Genomic DNA, 15,125 nt, shown 5'->3' on the forward strand with positions numbered 1-15,125 from the left:
AACAACTTGCCAGTTGGTTGACTAGGACACAGTCATAATATTTGTTTCTTGTCATGAGTTCATAGAATTAGACTTGCAGAGAAACTCAAAGGTTCAATTCCTTACTTTATAGATGAGAAGCCTGAGAAGTTAAATTACCCTAGCCCCAGGTAGTAAATGGAAGAAATGAAATTCAAACCCATATCTACTTACTTCCAAATCCAGAACTTTCTGTCCATTACCTTATTAGTACTTCAGACCTCAGTTATCTCAATTCAGATTTAATGTCTCTATCTCATTGGTTTCCATAGTGTTCAAGGTCAAATAGGAATGACCAGTTTAAATTATACACAATAAACAAATATGTATATGACTGTATATGACTGTGAACATAAAATCATAAGCACAAATACACAAAAGTTTACAGATGAACTAGAAATATCTATTTTTTTTAAAGGCACATGCAATAAAGGTCAATTTGTTCATTCTACAATCTGATTCAAAACTGCAAGAGTTCCACATGGTTGTTCTTGGAAATGATTATACCTGGTATCAGGAATAATGGGTTTCTATACTGTGATTAGCTAGGACTGTGGGATGATAATTTCACTTTAGTTTTTCTCATCTGTAAGTGGAGGCTTGACTTTATGATCTCTAAGTTCCCTTTCATTGTTCTAACATTGTTTTTAGGGGATCATCAAGATCAGTGGTCTTAACTTGGGATTGATGGTGTATGGATAGATTTCAAATGAGCCTATGAATTTTAATACTTTTAAAAGTTTTTCTGCATCATTAATATATTATTTTTACCATTTTTTTCTTTTTTTCCTTTTTAAAAATTGATATGATGAATTTATGTATAGGAGTGGGTGTATGATAAGACAGAGAAATAGTCCATACCACGAAAGAGAAAACCAAGAATAAATCACCCCTACTTCAGGTTAGAGAATCAGGTGCTGAAGGATAATCAAGAAAATCGGGAATTGAAAGTCTCTTTTGGAAGTCATTTTTGGAAAAGGAATTCTGATAATCTGCAGAAGATAAGCATAAAAACAGTCCATAAAAATTATATTTTCCTGCTTTTGATGTCTGATGTGAGCCCAATGGTCCATTTTCTCTTAGTCCATTTGTTATCTGGAAAGATACATTATCCTCTGGAAAGAAAGGGAATTTAAATCCATTTTTCCTTAGCTGAGGAAAAATATTTTTATTTAACTTTTTTTCCACAGTGGCCTTCAAGAAACTAACTCTTGTTAAATCCATTTTATACCCCCCAAAATTCACTACTTGAGTCATTCCAATAAATTCTGTTTCCTGGTATGGTTAGGAAATAGGGATGCTAGTTAATCAAATATCATAAATAACAATGAGCTATAAAGTATAGTTCACAGAAAAAAATTTCGAAGAATTTTAGAATTCTCTTAAATACAATTAACACTATAATACAGATTTTTTCCCACTGGAAGAAACTTTAGAAATGATAATGTACCTTTACTCACAGCAATCCCATGCTGTAATCTGTAGAAGTATCATTATTATTCCAATTTAAGATATCAAGAAAGTAAGGGTTACTTAGGTTTGCTGCCTGAGATATGGCCATCAGTGCTAGTAAAATTAGGAGCTGAAACTTGAACCCAAGTCTTCTGACATAATAATTCTGTCCTTATTCAACTAAATTCTCATTAAATTCTTCTAAAACCAAACCAAATGTAATCTCTCCTTTCTTTGATTACTCTGAAAGAGCTTTAGGGTCTTCTAGGATCCTTGGATCAACAGTAGGAATACAAACAATCACCGCAATGGGACAAAGGGATAGTCAAGAAAGAGGACCTATAGAGAGAACCCCAACTTTTAGGGTTATCTGACTGTGATTTTAAAAATCAGAAGTAGATATTGAAGCTCAATTTTAGAGAATACCTATCTTATACAAGGAACATATAATGTCAGAAGTTGGATTTGAACCGAAACCCATCTTAAAGTTCAGTATTAGTATAGTTTATTTTATGCTGCCTTTCAAATAATCAAATAGTTGATTAAAGCTTTCATTGTTTAAGTTTTATTTTCATTGTTTTGGTGAAGTGAGATACATTATTCACCCCCACATTACATTTTTTATAAGATGGCTGAGTTTGTAGTAGATAAAGACTGTCCTGGGTTTTCTTGTGTTTCATCTGCTGTGGAAGGAGCTGGAATTGATACAGCAGTCCTACAAAATAAATATTTATTCAGAGAATGAAACCTCTAATGTAAAAAAAAAATCATGGACCCAAGTGGGACAAAGAGAGAAGTCTTTTATATCTTTCTGTGCCTTCACTGTTTGCAAGTTCATAAAATGATAGCAGTATTTGTATGGTAAAGTGACTGTTATTCCTAGTATTCAGAATTACAGAAGAGAAAAAGGAACCCAGTAATCTGATCATTGAAATACCATGAACATAGAATATTTAGTTGCATAAATTAGAGTTCCAGAAATGTCTGCATGTGGAAGGGCACAAGAACTGGGATACAGTGGTGGGTAACTAAAATAATCTTTCTAGTTAATTAACCCATGATTAAAAAATAATTCTATAATATACTTGACAAGTAGTCATCCAGAATCTGTTTAAATACCTCCACTGCTTGAAGTAGCCTATTTCCTGAATAGTTCTAATTTAATATCAAGCCTAAATTTGTCTCATTGTAACTTTCATTCATTGCTGCTACTGGATCACTTCACTGGGTTCAAACTGAGCAGGCTGAATCCTTCAGCTTAGATGGTGATATTTTTATTGTTCAGTTATGTCCAATTCTCCATGAGCTTATTGATATTTTTGGTGTTTTTTTTGCCAAAGATATTAGAATGGTTTGCTATTTCTTTTTCCAGCTCCTTTTGACGGATGAGGAAACTGAGAGCAGCAAGGTGTAATGCCTTGCCCAGGATCACACAACTAGAAATTATCTGAGGCTGGATTTGGACTCAGATCTTTGTGATTCTAAGCCTAGTGCTCTATTCATTGCACCACCTAGTACACAATCATCTGTAAAAGATGATAACTCTTAGCTTACTTGAAAACACTACATATGTCCCCTCATCTAAATATTCCTTAAACTAAATATTTGCAAATTCTTCAAAATCTGATTCTTAGGGACAGATAGATGTCACAAGTGGGTAGGATGCTTGACTGGGAGTCAAGAGTTCAAATCTAACTCAATTACTAGCTGTGTAACCCTTAGTAAGTTATTTAAAACTGTTTGTCTCAAGTTTCCTCTTCTACAGAAGGAGTTAGAGAAAGTAATGACAAAAATACTTTTGCCAAGAAAATCCCAAATGGGGTAAGAAAGAATCAGGTTTAACTATTTGACAAAACAATACTACTATTGGGGCGGCTAGGTGGCTCAGTAGACAGAGCACTGGCCCTGAAGTCAGGTGTACCTGAGTTCAAATGTGACCTCAGACACTTAATAATTACCTAGCTGTGTGACCCTGGGCAAGCTACTTAACCCCATTTGTTTTGCAAAAATCCAAAAAAAAACCCCCAATACTACTAGAACTCATAATGAGCTCACAGTCCTATAAACATCAGCAAACTGCTGTCAGATCCATTGTTCTTTCCACTATATTACATTGTTTCCTAGTACAGCAGAAGACACATTCAAAAGAGTTAAATGAAAATTGCTACTCATTCTTTAAAGTCTCCAACATTTGGTAGTGGAGAAGGGGTGAGGGATTGAACTCCTGAGGTCCCTTCAAATATGGGGGATAGAGATTTTGAAATTTTGAGATCTTTTAAACTCCCAAATGAGGATATGGTTAGGATACCTACTCGACCAATAATGAAAAAATTCCCTTACCTTTCTGTCAGTCTTCTTATCCACTTTAGAAAAGATATTTTCTTAAAATGAAATACCATGATACTTGGAATATTTAAAATTTTTTTTTCATTTGTTATAGTGAACAATGCACATGACCTTCCCCTCCACCTTACAGTTGAAGTAAGAATCTGGAGAAAACACACATCGTAACCAAGGTTCTTGGAACTCCCTGACCAAACAACCCATACATACACATAGACACAATAGAGGAAGATGAACTCTTCTGATCTCTCTCTCTTTTCCCCTAGAGACATTTAATAACTTTCTGTATCTGAAGAGTCCATAAATCTCTGATACAGATGATTTGTTGAGATCTCTTCTGGTAAAGGAACTTCTTAATGCAACCTCTTGTCGGACTTAGACTCATGTTTTCATGTTTAGAAAATAAAATTCTAGAACCATTATAATTCACATTTTGACTTACTGTCCCATTGATATACATATTTCACTTTAACAAAAATAAAACTTCCATAATTGTTCATAAGTGAATGTGCTGAAAATTGTCAAATTGACTTATATATATTAGATAACTCTTGTAGTACAAAGAGTGTCCAGCAAGTGAAATCCAAACATCCTTAACCTCTTGATCTTCGTTAAAATAACTGAAACATCCTTAACTCAAATTTTCTTCTTTCCTAAAATGTTTCTAACTATAGGAGATTCTTCTACTGATATACTCAACTGATTTACATTCCTTCCTAATTTAGCACTAAAAACAGCTACCGCACAAAATTGTATTTAAATTAGAGAAACCTTTTTTATTCTTACCTAAATATCTTTTGTAACATAGAATCAAGGGATCTTAACAGCAGCAGTTAAAACCACACACTAGCCTATCTAGTTATTGAACTCCAAAATGACCTAAAATTTATCAGATTTACTACAAAGGTCCCGGACATAAAAGGAAAATTCCTTTAAATATATAATTTTGAATGTCAGTTTCCAGGCAGAGGTCATATAGGTAGTCATGATCAAATGACTTAAGCCAAATTTTAGATTTATCCAGTGGGACATCATTCAATTGTCACATTTGGGGAAATCAAGTCAAAAGGGTCCAACTTCAGGCTACAGTGAAAAGCTGACCCTTCAACTGTTTATCCCAATTATACCTGTCACCTGTGTAGTCTCCAAACCTCCACTGGGTTTCCAGGCTTCAAAAGAGCATTGACTCCACAGCACTTCCTTGGCTGATTGTACCTGATATCAGACACAAAACAAAAGTCAATTAAAAGTACCATGATCTAAAATAGTAATTCCATTTAATTAGACCTCCAAGTGAATCCACTTCACAAGAATTAAATGCTAATTATAATCTGGATGAGGGATCACAATCAGCCCCCTTCCCTACACATATATCTATTCCGAAAGTCCCTATCATCAGAATATACTAAATAGGGTTATTTTTTAAACTTATAAAAAGCAGTCAAGTTACCCCAGTATCTATAATATTCCTTGATTTACAAAAAATCAACAACAACAAAAAAACCCTCTTCGCAAGTATGTTCCATAATTTGACTAGAAGGTCTGTCCATCTGGTGACACTAACTTTTTTCTTTTGAAGTTTTTGCAAGGCAAATGAGGTTAAGTGGCTTGCCCAAGGCCACACAGCTATCTAATTATTAAGTGTCTGAGGTCTATCCACTGCACCACCTAGCTACCCCCTGCACTAACTTCTAATCTCTAGTCCCACATCCCTTTATCTGAAATCATATCTGCTTCATTTCTGGATAAAAATGCTATATTAGAGACCTCCTGGCTAGAGACCCCTCCTTCTAATCTGCTGTATTACACAATAAATTAACACCTCCTTTGACTGGGAGATTATTTCCAGAATTCTCACATAACAATTAAACAGAGATTGTCACAGAATCACAAATTATTATCTTTCCCATGTTACTCAAGTGCTTTTACTTCAAAGCAAACAGCCACAGTTTTAAAATGTTGGGTTTTTTTGAGTGTATAATCACAATAATTCCAATTCACATATATAATTGGCAAGCAATTGTCTATAACAAACCTGTTTAATTATTAGCCATGTTTGAAATACAAATCATTACTTTTATAATTTTTTCAAACCACTAGAGCATCTTAGGGGCCTCTAAATTTTTCAACATGTGTTATTAATTACAAATATAACAAAATAGTAATAAGAATAATACATTAAGTACTAGATTTTATAAAACAATCTTTCTATTATTGCATTTATACCTGGACCTACAGATCTAGGATGAGACCCAACATATTTAAAAATTTCAGGGAACATAGAGGGTCATGACTTTTGATACTTTCCCTCATTATACCTACAAAAGAATCAATTATTAATCCCAATTATTAATAAAATAGCTTATATTTAGAAAAATAGATCACATGACTGGTAAAAACTTTTCAATATCTTACTCATCAATAAGTCATTTAACTAGGGCTACCATAGTTTCCAATTTCCTAATTATTTTTCAAAGCCACTCACACTTATCCAACATTAGTGGAAAGGGTGTCTTGCAGTTAACATATGCTTCCCAATCTCTTATACACTATCATCTGAATCTGCATTTAATGTGGGGGGAAAAAATCTGCAATTTTACTTCTTTAAAATTTAACATTAAATTCTTAACCTACATGAAGCATAAAATTTCCTTGCTGACATCTCATTCTCTTAAAGCAAAGACAAACAACAGGTTATCTTAAAGTTAACCTCATAGCTGAGGATATTTTACATAAAAATCTCTTTTGCATTAATGAGCTTATTTACTTCTTATTCCAAACACATTCCTATTTTTTAAAAAGTAAGATTCCTCAGAAATTTAATCTTATTCATATGATAATTTCAAAAACCCAATGTAAACTTTTTACCCATGCCAGTATTACAAGATACATAGACTTTTTCTTCTTTTTACATAACAGATATTAAGTAAACTACTTTGATCTTACATATAAATATTCCCTTTCATAAACACGAGGTGGAAAAACAAAGCCTTAAATTGTTGGTGCAAGGTATTCTCTAGTTTTCTCATAACAACTCTTTACAAATGTGATACGTTAAACCTCAATTCATTCATTGTTATTACAACATAATTTTAAATTCATAAAAAAAATTTAGTTTGAATCTATTCTTATACAAAGTTTACTAATTATACATAACACATTTCAGCTTCATGTATATTCCCTTTACTTTCTAGGATTTTGCAGCACAAAAAAATTCCAAAGACCAGATATTTTGAAAATTCCCTTTTTATGATTGCAAGATTTTCTTTATATTTTTCTTAAATTCCAAAAGTCATATCTAAACCTTAAATTATTTTCTTTTCAAAAAACTTAAAAAGTTTGCAAATTCTTCTTATTTTTATCAATGCAATTCTAACTTCTCAATGCTCTAATTTATAAGATTTTTTTATCTTCACTGACAAACATTTCTTAATATTAAAATATTTTATATTCTGGGAATTGGAGATTATCCAAAATTTGAGATATAAATGTAGTATGTACTAATTCTTTACCTTCATTGTTTATCATTCCTTATTCACCCCAAATTTTTCAAATACATGAACTACATCCCAAGCATGTTTTGAATCTGTGTAATATTACTTCCTCTTTTATTAGTGATTTTAAAGCTTGATTAAAAGCACATAACTCACAAATCTGTGCTGACAATGATTTTGGCAGACTCCCACCCTTCATCAAGGCCATTCTGTTCGTATTATAGCATATCCATTAATTCTTTTTCCTCCTATGATTCTGGAGGAGTCATACAATGTCATAATCAAAATTGTACACTAGAGGATTAACCAATTTGAAGTAATTAACATTTACTTAGCAATTGCTTTCATATTAAACTTTTCATCTTATGGGATTTATTACATTCCAATCAAGTCACTGGCAGTCAATGCAGAACTGGCAGTCTAATGCAATTCTCAAATTACCCCAACCTTATTTAAACACATATCTCTATTTGAAATTATAGCTTTCTATACCTTTTTTCTTCTTACATTGATTTTTTAAATAACTATTCAAATCCCCCAAATTCCAAAATCAGTTCTTTTATTTATATAACATCAAACTTGCTTATACCTTCTTTCTACGTTTTAACCAACTTCCATACTTAATAAATGGTTCAAAAACCTCACTTGTCTCTGATCCTTGATTCTCTTTCCAGTTCTTTCAGAAACCATTGCTCAGACTGAACTACTTTACATTTTCCCTGAATATACTGTTCTTTTCCATTAACTCTTTTTGACTTTGGTTCATACTGTTCTGAACTCTATTATTCCCATAGCTTAATTAAAATGTCTTTATACAGAAATATAAACCATATACATAATTACACTTTTCACAATGCATTTTCCATTCAAAGTTATTAATATTTAACACTTCTTGATTTTAACTGGTATAGCTTTTGAGAAGGCAAACAGCTACTTAAAAAAATCCCACAGCCTAATCAGAATATTTCCTGTCCCCCTCTTCAGATGGAAGAAACCACGTAACTTCTCACATAAGGAGATAGTCCTAAATCTTTTCTAGTGATCCTTCTGTTCTTAAATCTTCAGTTGTCCCATTACTTTCTGTAATAGCTAACATTACCAGAATATATATTAATAAACTCCTGAAGCTGTAATGTTACCATATAGGAAACATGGATTCATTCTGTTGAAAGATCAACTATTCAGTTTCCCCTTTTCTGGCATTTCTTTATAATCAAATTATATACTTTAGAATGGAGCCAACTCTCTTGTCTTCCTAGAATCTTACTTCCTCAAAACTCTCTCAATATAAAACAGCATTCATTTTAAGTTTTTTTTAAGTTTTAACAAATTCCCCTTTTAACACACTTCTTTTACTAAGTCTTCATGAAGCAACTCTCTCTCTCTCTCTCTCTCTCTCTCTCTCTCTCTCTCTCTCTCTCTCTCTCTGTCTTTTTTCTTAATAAATTCCCTTTTTGCTCCCATTTCCCAAGGTCAAGAGATAAGAACCAAAGTGCCAGGCAAGCCAGCAGAAAAATTGGCGTGGGGGGTGGGGGATGAGAAAGCATTCTAGCAGTACAGAATAGCAGAGAGGAAGCAGGGTAAGAGAAAAAGTCAACAGCATTTTTATCATTTTTTGCTCTTTGCCTTTTTACATTGGTATTTCCTTCCAGTTATTAAGTCTAGACTTTAGATTCTCAGATGGCAATTCTGGACCCTTCCCGTCTCAATGGACTTGAGATGGTCTCCTCATGGGTTTTCTCCAGAACTGCATGAGGCTTTCTCTGGACTCTCTGGACTTCCATTCCCTGTGGGAGCTCCTTTGCCTCTATAGGTAGATGCTCCTCTATTCTCCCTACCTTATTTGGCAAAGCAGGAAGGCAGGTCACCCAGGAGTTCACTGGTCTTATCCAGATCAGTTTTACAGGCTTGAACCACCTAAACTTTCCAAGGATTCATAGTCTTGCCTGATTGGACTTGAGTACACAAACTTATGTGACCCCAATGGCTTTTCAAATCACAAATCAACTTCTGCAGCAGGTCCATCTTCTTTCTTCCTGACTCTGAAGGGCTTCTGACTTTCAATTTTACTAAAACTAAGTTTCTCTCTGACATTCTTCTCTCACTCTTCAAGGGATCTGCCTGGGCACTAAATCACCAGCATGGTGACTGTTTGTATCTGTGTCCAGGAGAGTCTTAAGGAGGGGATTGTTTCCCAGTCAATGCACCATACTGTGTGGGATAAAAATACACTAAACAAAATCTTCAGGGATTGGTCTGAGCAAAAGAAAGTCTATTTGCTTTTTTCAAGAAAAGGGCAAACCTTGAATCTCTCCATAAAGATGGTAGGGATAAAAGGGCTGCACCCAAAGGACAGTCAAGCAAGATTATATAAGTCCTAACACAGGTCCCTCCTCTCTAACCATCTTCTCCTTTAACCCATTGACTGGGTCTCTGGAGGTACAATCTTATTCAAGGAAAATCTACTCCAGCAACAGACTCAGAGAAAAAGAATGAAATGTTTTCATAATATGTTCCCCATCAGATGGTGAGGTAATGTGGGACTTTCATTATCTTAATGAAGTAATATCTATGGTTAGATCGTTTTCTTATATTAGATATACCCATGAGTAATTGAAATTTGCCCAGTTATTTAGATCTTGTTTCATTTGTGGAAAAATGTTACATGGTTGTTTTCATGTAATTTCAGAATCTGCCTTGCTAGGTAGATTCCCAGGTACTTTATGGTGACTTTAAATGGAATTTCTCTATCTCTAATGACCGTGTATTGTTAGTAATATATAGAAAAACTTATGAGTTATATGGCATAATTTTATATCCTGCAACTTTGCTAAAGTTGCTAATTATTTCAAGTAGTTCAGGTGATTTTCTAGGATTCCTTCCAAGTTTGCAAAAATAGTCTTATCATAAAGCAGGTGACTCATGAGCTTCTCTTTTGGAATTCAAGGTCTTCCTAGGAATACTATTCCTAGGAATAGTATAATAATAGTTTGTTTCTCTTTATATTTATTAATCCTGAGAGGACTTCCCTAGGAATATTAACTCTGTGAGGGTTTTACTGGGAATATTCCACTCAGAATGTACTGCAGGCATGGTCTATTAATTACTTCAAAAAGATAAATCCCAGTAGGACTGGGGTTTGAGTTCTTAACTAGAGATTGGATAATCTCACTAGAATCATAATCTCTTGAAGTGAGAGAACATGTGTAGTAAATATAGAAGAGCAGATGAAATAGTTGCATAGAAAGAAGAAACCAAGGGATAAGGAAGAGATGAAATAAGAGTATGAAGAAATGAGAAAATAAGGATGAGAAGGAATAGAATAATATTGGGGTGAGAGAAAATAGAAGAATAAACAGCAATATTAAGAGAATGAGGTATTGAAATAGAAACACAAGGAGAAGAAATTGGAGGATAAAGAGTAGAGGGAATGGGAATAGAAGAATAAATATTAGGAGACAAGATGAAATAGAAACACAAAGAGAAGAAATTGGGGAATAAAGAGGGAATGGAAGATTATATATATATATATATATATATATATATATATATATTAGGGATGAAATAGAAACATGAGAAGAATTTGGGGGATAATGAGAAATATTGGAATAAGGATGAGAGGAAAAATAGGAGAAAGAAGAATTAGTGTAACAAGGAGGAGAAAAAGAATGAGAGAGAGGACAAGAGAAAGAGAAGGAAGAGTGGGTGATGACTGAGGATGACTATAAATCTGAGGAGCAAAAAGAGAGACAGAGGTTTGCTTAGGACTATGGAGGGTATTATAGAGAGTAGTAGATGGCAGAAGGGTTTTACTAGGATTTAGAATGGAACACAGGTTTGCAGATGGGATGATTGATCCATCAAAATCAGAGTTTGTTTAAAGTTTAATGTGTTTTATTGAGGATTTCTTCATTACTTTAATTCTTTTTTTTTAAAGTTTGTTTCAAGTAGGTTATGTGATTTTCTAGGATTCCCTAAGTATACTATCATATCTACTGCAAAGACTGAGAGATGTGCTTCTTCATTATATATTCTAATTCCTTCAGCTTATTTTTCCTCTTTTGTTGCTAAATCTAAACATTGTCAAAACAATATTGAACAGTAATGGTAATGATGGATATCCTTGTTTCAATCCCGAACTTAATGAGATTGTTTTTAGCTTATGCTTATAATGATTTTGATGATTTTAGATAGATATTATAGTTTTAAGGAACATTTTATTTATTGCTATACTCTCCCAAGTTTTTAATAGGAACAGGTGCTGTATTTTATCAAAAGCTTTGTTAGCATTTATTGAAATAATCATATGATTTCTGATGGTTGATTATTGAAATGGTCAATTAGGCTAATTGTTTTCTTAACATTGAGCCAACCCTGCATTCTGGATATAAATCCTACGTGATCAAAATGTATTTTCCTAATGATAACTTACTGTAATCACTTTGCTAATATTTTATTTAAAAATTTTGCATCCATAATCATTGGAGAAATTGATCTATCATTTTCTTTCTCTGTTTTGATTCATGTTTGTTTAGGCATCAACACCATATTTGTCTTTCAGAAGGAATATGACAGAACTTATTTTTCATCTATTTTTTCAAATAGTTTATTTAAAATTGCAACAAATTATTCCTTGAATGTTTGGTAGAATTCACTTGTGAATCCAACTTGTCTGGGAGATTTTTCTTAGGGAGTCCACTGATGTCTTGTTTGATTTCTTTGTCTGAGACCAGGGGTTATTAAGTATTTAGCTTCAATTTCTTATAATCTGCACAGTTTATACTTGTAAATATTCATTAGCTTCACTTAGATTGTCTAATTTGTTTGCATAAGGTTGGTTAAAATATCTCTGAATTATTACTTTAATTTCCTCCCCATTGTATTCATTATTATTCATTTTTGTTACTGGAAATTTGGGTTTCTTTTTTGTAAATCAAATTAACCAAAATGTTATCTATTTTACTGGTTTTTTAAATCATAAAACCAACTCTTATAAATAGTTTTGAGCTAATCCAGTCAAGATGGTAGAGAAAAACTATGATCTCTGATAATTGCTCCTGGATTTCTCTCAGAATCAACCTTAATTGAGCCTCTTAACAGATTTCAGAGTGACAGAACACACATAAGATCAAATGTTCCAGCAAGGTTTGCCACAGTAGAGGGTGGATATGCCCAGGTCAGGGAACAGATTCAGAGTGTAGGGCAGCAGGGTGAGGGGTGGGATTAATCTGAGTGGAGGCTTTGGATTTATGACTTGACTGCATGATGGTTGGCTCCAGCATTCTGGGAAAGCTCCAACATGGGAACCTAGGACTACCATTCAGCCTGTATGCCTTGGCTAGTCTAGCCTTTGGTGTTTCTTGCAGGATGGAGTGCCTGGAATCCCAGTGTAAACAGCACTGAGTCAGCCCCAGCTGTCCACCCCTTTCCCTATGACTCAGTGCTGCTGATTTTGCTTGTGCTGATGGTCTGGAGAAAGCACCTAGCATTTCCAGAATGACTGGGCTATTTGTGAACAGCCTGGCGATAACCCCAGGGTTTCCCATCTCCAACCCCAAGGCCTCAGAGAGGAGGTAACTGACATCCCCAGCACAGACTTTGCAGAGAGAGATCAGAATCCTATAATTTGCTAATTGCAGGAAACACATTTAAAGAAGAGAGATATACACAGAGTAAAGGTAAAAGTTTGCAGCAGAATATATTATGCTTCAGCTGAATTGAAAAAAGCAGTATTTCTTATCTAAGACAAAGCAATTGCAAAAATAGATCATCTTAAAAAGGGATAAGGAAAGAAACTACATCTTCTTAAAAGATACCATTGACAATGAAGTAATCTCAATATTAAACATGTATGTACCAAGTGGTATAGTATCCAAATTCTAAGAGGAGAAACTAAATTAGTTATGTGTAGACAAAGATAGAAAAATAATACTAGTATGGAAATTCAAACTCCTTCTCTCAGAATTAGATTTCACCAAAAAATAAATAAGAAGGAAAGAAGGAAGTGATAGAAGAAGCTAGATATGATGGAACTTGGAAGAAAATTTCATGAGAATAGAAAGAAATATACCTTTTTTCTTCAGTTCATGGAAACTCACAAAAAACTGACTATTTGTTATGGCATAAAAATCTCAATCAAATGCAGAAATACAGAAATATTAAATGTAAATTTTTCAGATCATGTATAATAAAAAATCATGTGCAATGGAGTGATAGGCCTAATTTTAAGGAACGAGTGGTTCAGACAACAAATCATAGAAATAATTTCATCCAAGACAATGACAATAAGGAGACAACATGCCCAAACCTGTGGGATACAGTCAAAGCAGTTATTAGGGGAAATATTTTATCTCTTAAATGCTTATATAGAGAAAAAAATGATCAATGAATTGGGCATACAATTTAAAAAAAACTAGAGAAACAATGAACAAAACCCCTCAATAGAAGACCAAATTAGAACATTTGAAAATCAAAGGAAAACAACTAATAGAATCCAAAGTAAAACCAGTATCTTCAGGAGGAGATTAAGGTAAAGAAGGCTATAAATGGGGGTGGGGTGGGAGGGCATGGGGCAGAAGCTGATGCAGGACAACAAACTGGAGCTTTTAGAGTCAGGAGAAAATTGAATTTTGAAGCCTCTAATGGCTCTGTAGGGCAAGGAGCTGAAACTTGAGACCAGAAGCAGATGAGAGAAGATGTGGAGAAACAACTTATTTCTCAGGAGGAGGGTCTATTGGAGAAGAAACTTTATGTGAAGAAATTTAAGCTTTATGTTCTCTTTGTATCATCTCACTAAACCAGTGATGGAAACATACCCATTCCTGATTAGATGGCTTATTACTTTTTAAAATTATTTTTGTTTTCAGATAGTTCAATTTATCTCTTTTGAAAGATCCCCATTGCCACCAACATAATTGAGTGTCTTCACTTACTAGTTTATACCAATGCTGACAAAATGCATGGTCATTAAGAGTCAGAATGTTTTGTCATATTGAAAGCAGATATCCTTCTACTTGATTTCTAATCTGAGATTTAGATTATCCCATGAACAGATACAAAAGCAAATTGAACAACAATAGCTATACACAAAACAAACACAAAAAGTCACAATAAAACACCAAACCAAAAAAAGAAATGTAATGAAGCAATGGGCATATGACAGAATGCTAGACAGAAATCTCTTACACTCACCAAGGTGCCCCAAAAAGATCTAAACCACAATCCACTTTTAAAAAAGTAATGCCATATCTAGATCTAGGGCCAAGACAATTAAAAATTTGGTGAAAACAATTATCACCAACAGATAAGAATTCTTAAAAGCAGAGGTAAGCTCCTAGAGAAATTTCACCTTCAAACAAAATACCAGTTCAAAACTAGGGCAATTGAGTTGAAAAGATTCAGACTCACCTTTGTACCAGAGTCACTATGTTGTCCTTGGCTCATAATCTGTCTGGGCTTTCTAGAGATCTTTTCTTATGGGGTAGTCAGGAGAAAAACTCTGTTTCCTTCCAAATCATGTATCTAGATCCAAGTCACAATGCATCCAAAACTATAAAGATCTCAGAAAAGTGAGGCTGACAACATTGTGCAAAGCTGCCTCAAATGTAATTCATAGCAAGTCAAGACATCACCTATGATGTTATTGGTCCTCTTTGAAAACAAAGGACAGACAACATCTGAATGATGGAGGTGGGGTAAAGAAACAAAAATTCTCCCATGCTCCAGTACACTTCAGAAGAGACATTTGAGAAAAAAGTAGAGTTCTCCCTACTCAATAGTTATAAGAGTAATTTCCTACCTCCTTTTCATTTCACCCCA

This window comes from Macrotis lagotis, chromosome 1, assembly GCF_037893015.1.
Source record: "Macrotis lagotis isolate mMagLag1 chromosome 1, bilby.v1.9.chrom.fasta, whole genome shotgun sequence".
NCBI lineage: Eukaryota > Metazoa > Chordata > Mammalia > Peramelemorphia > Peramelidae > Macrotis > Macrotis lagotis.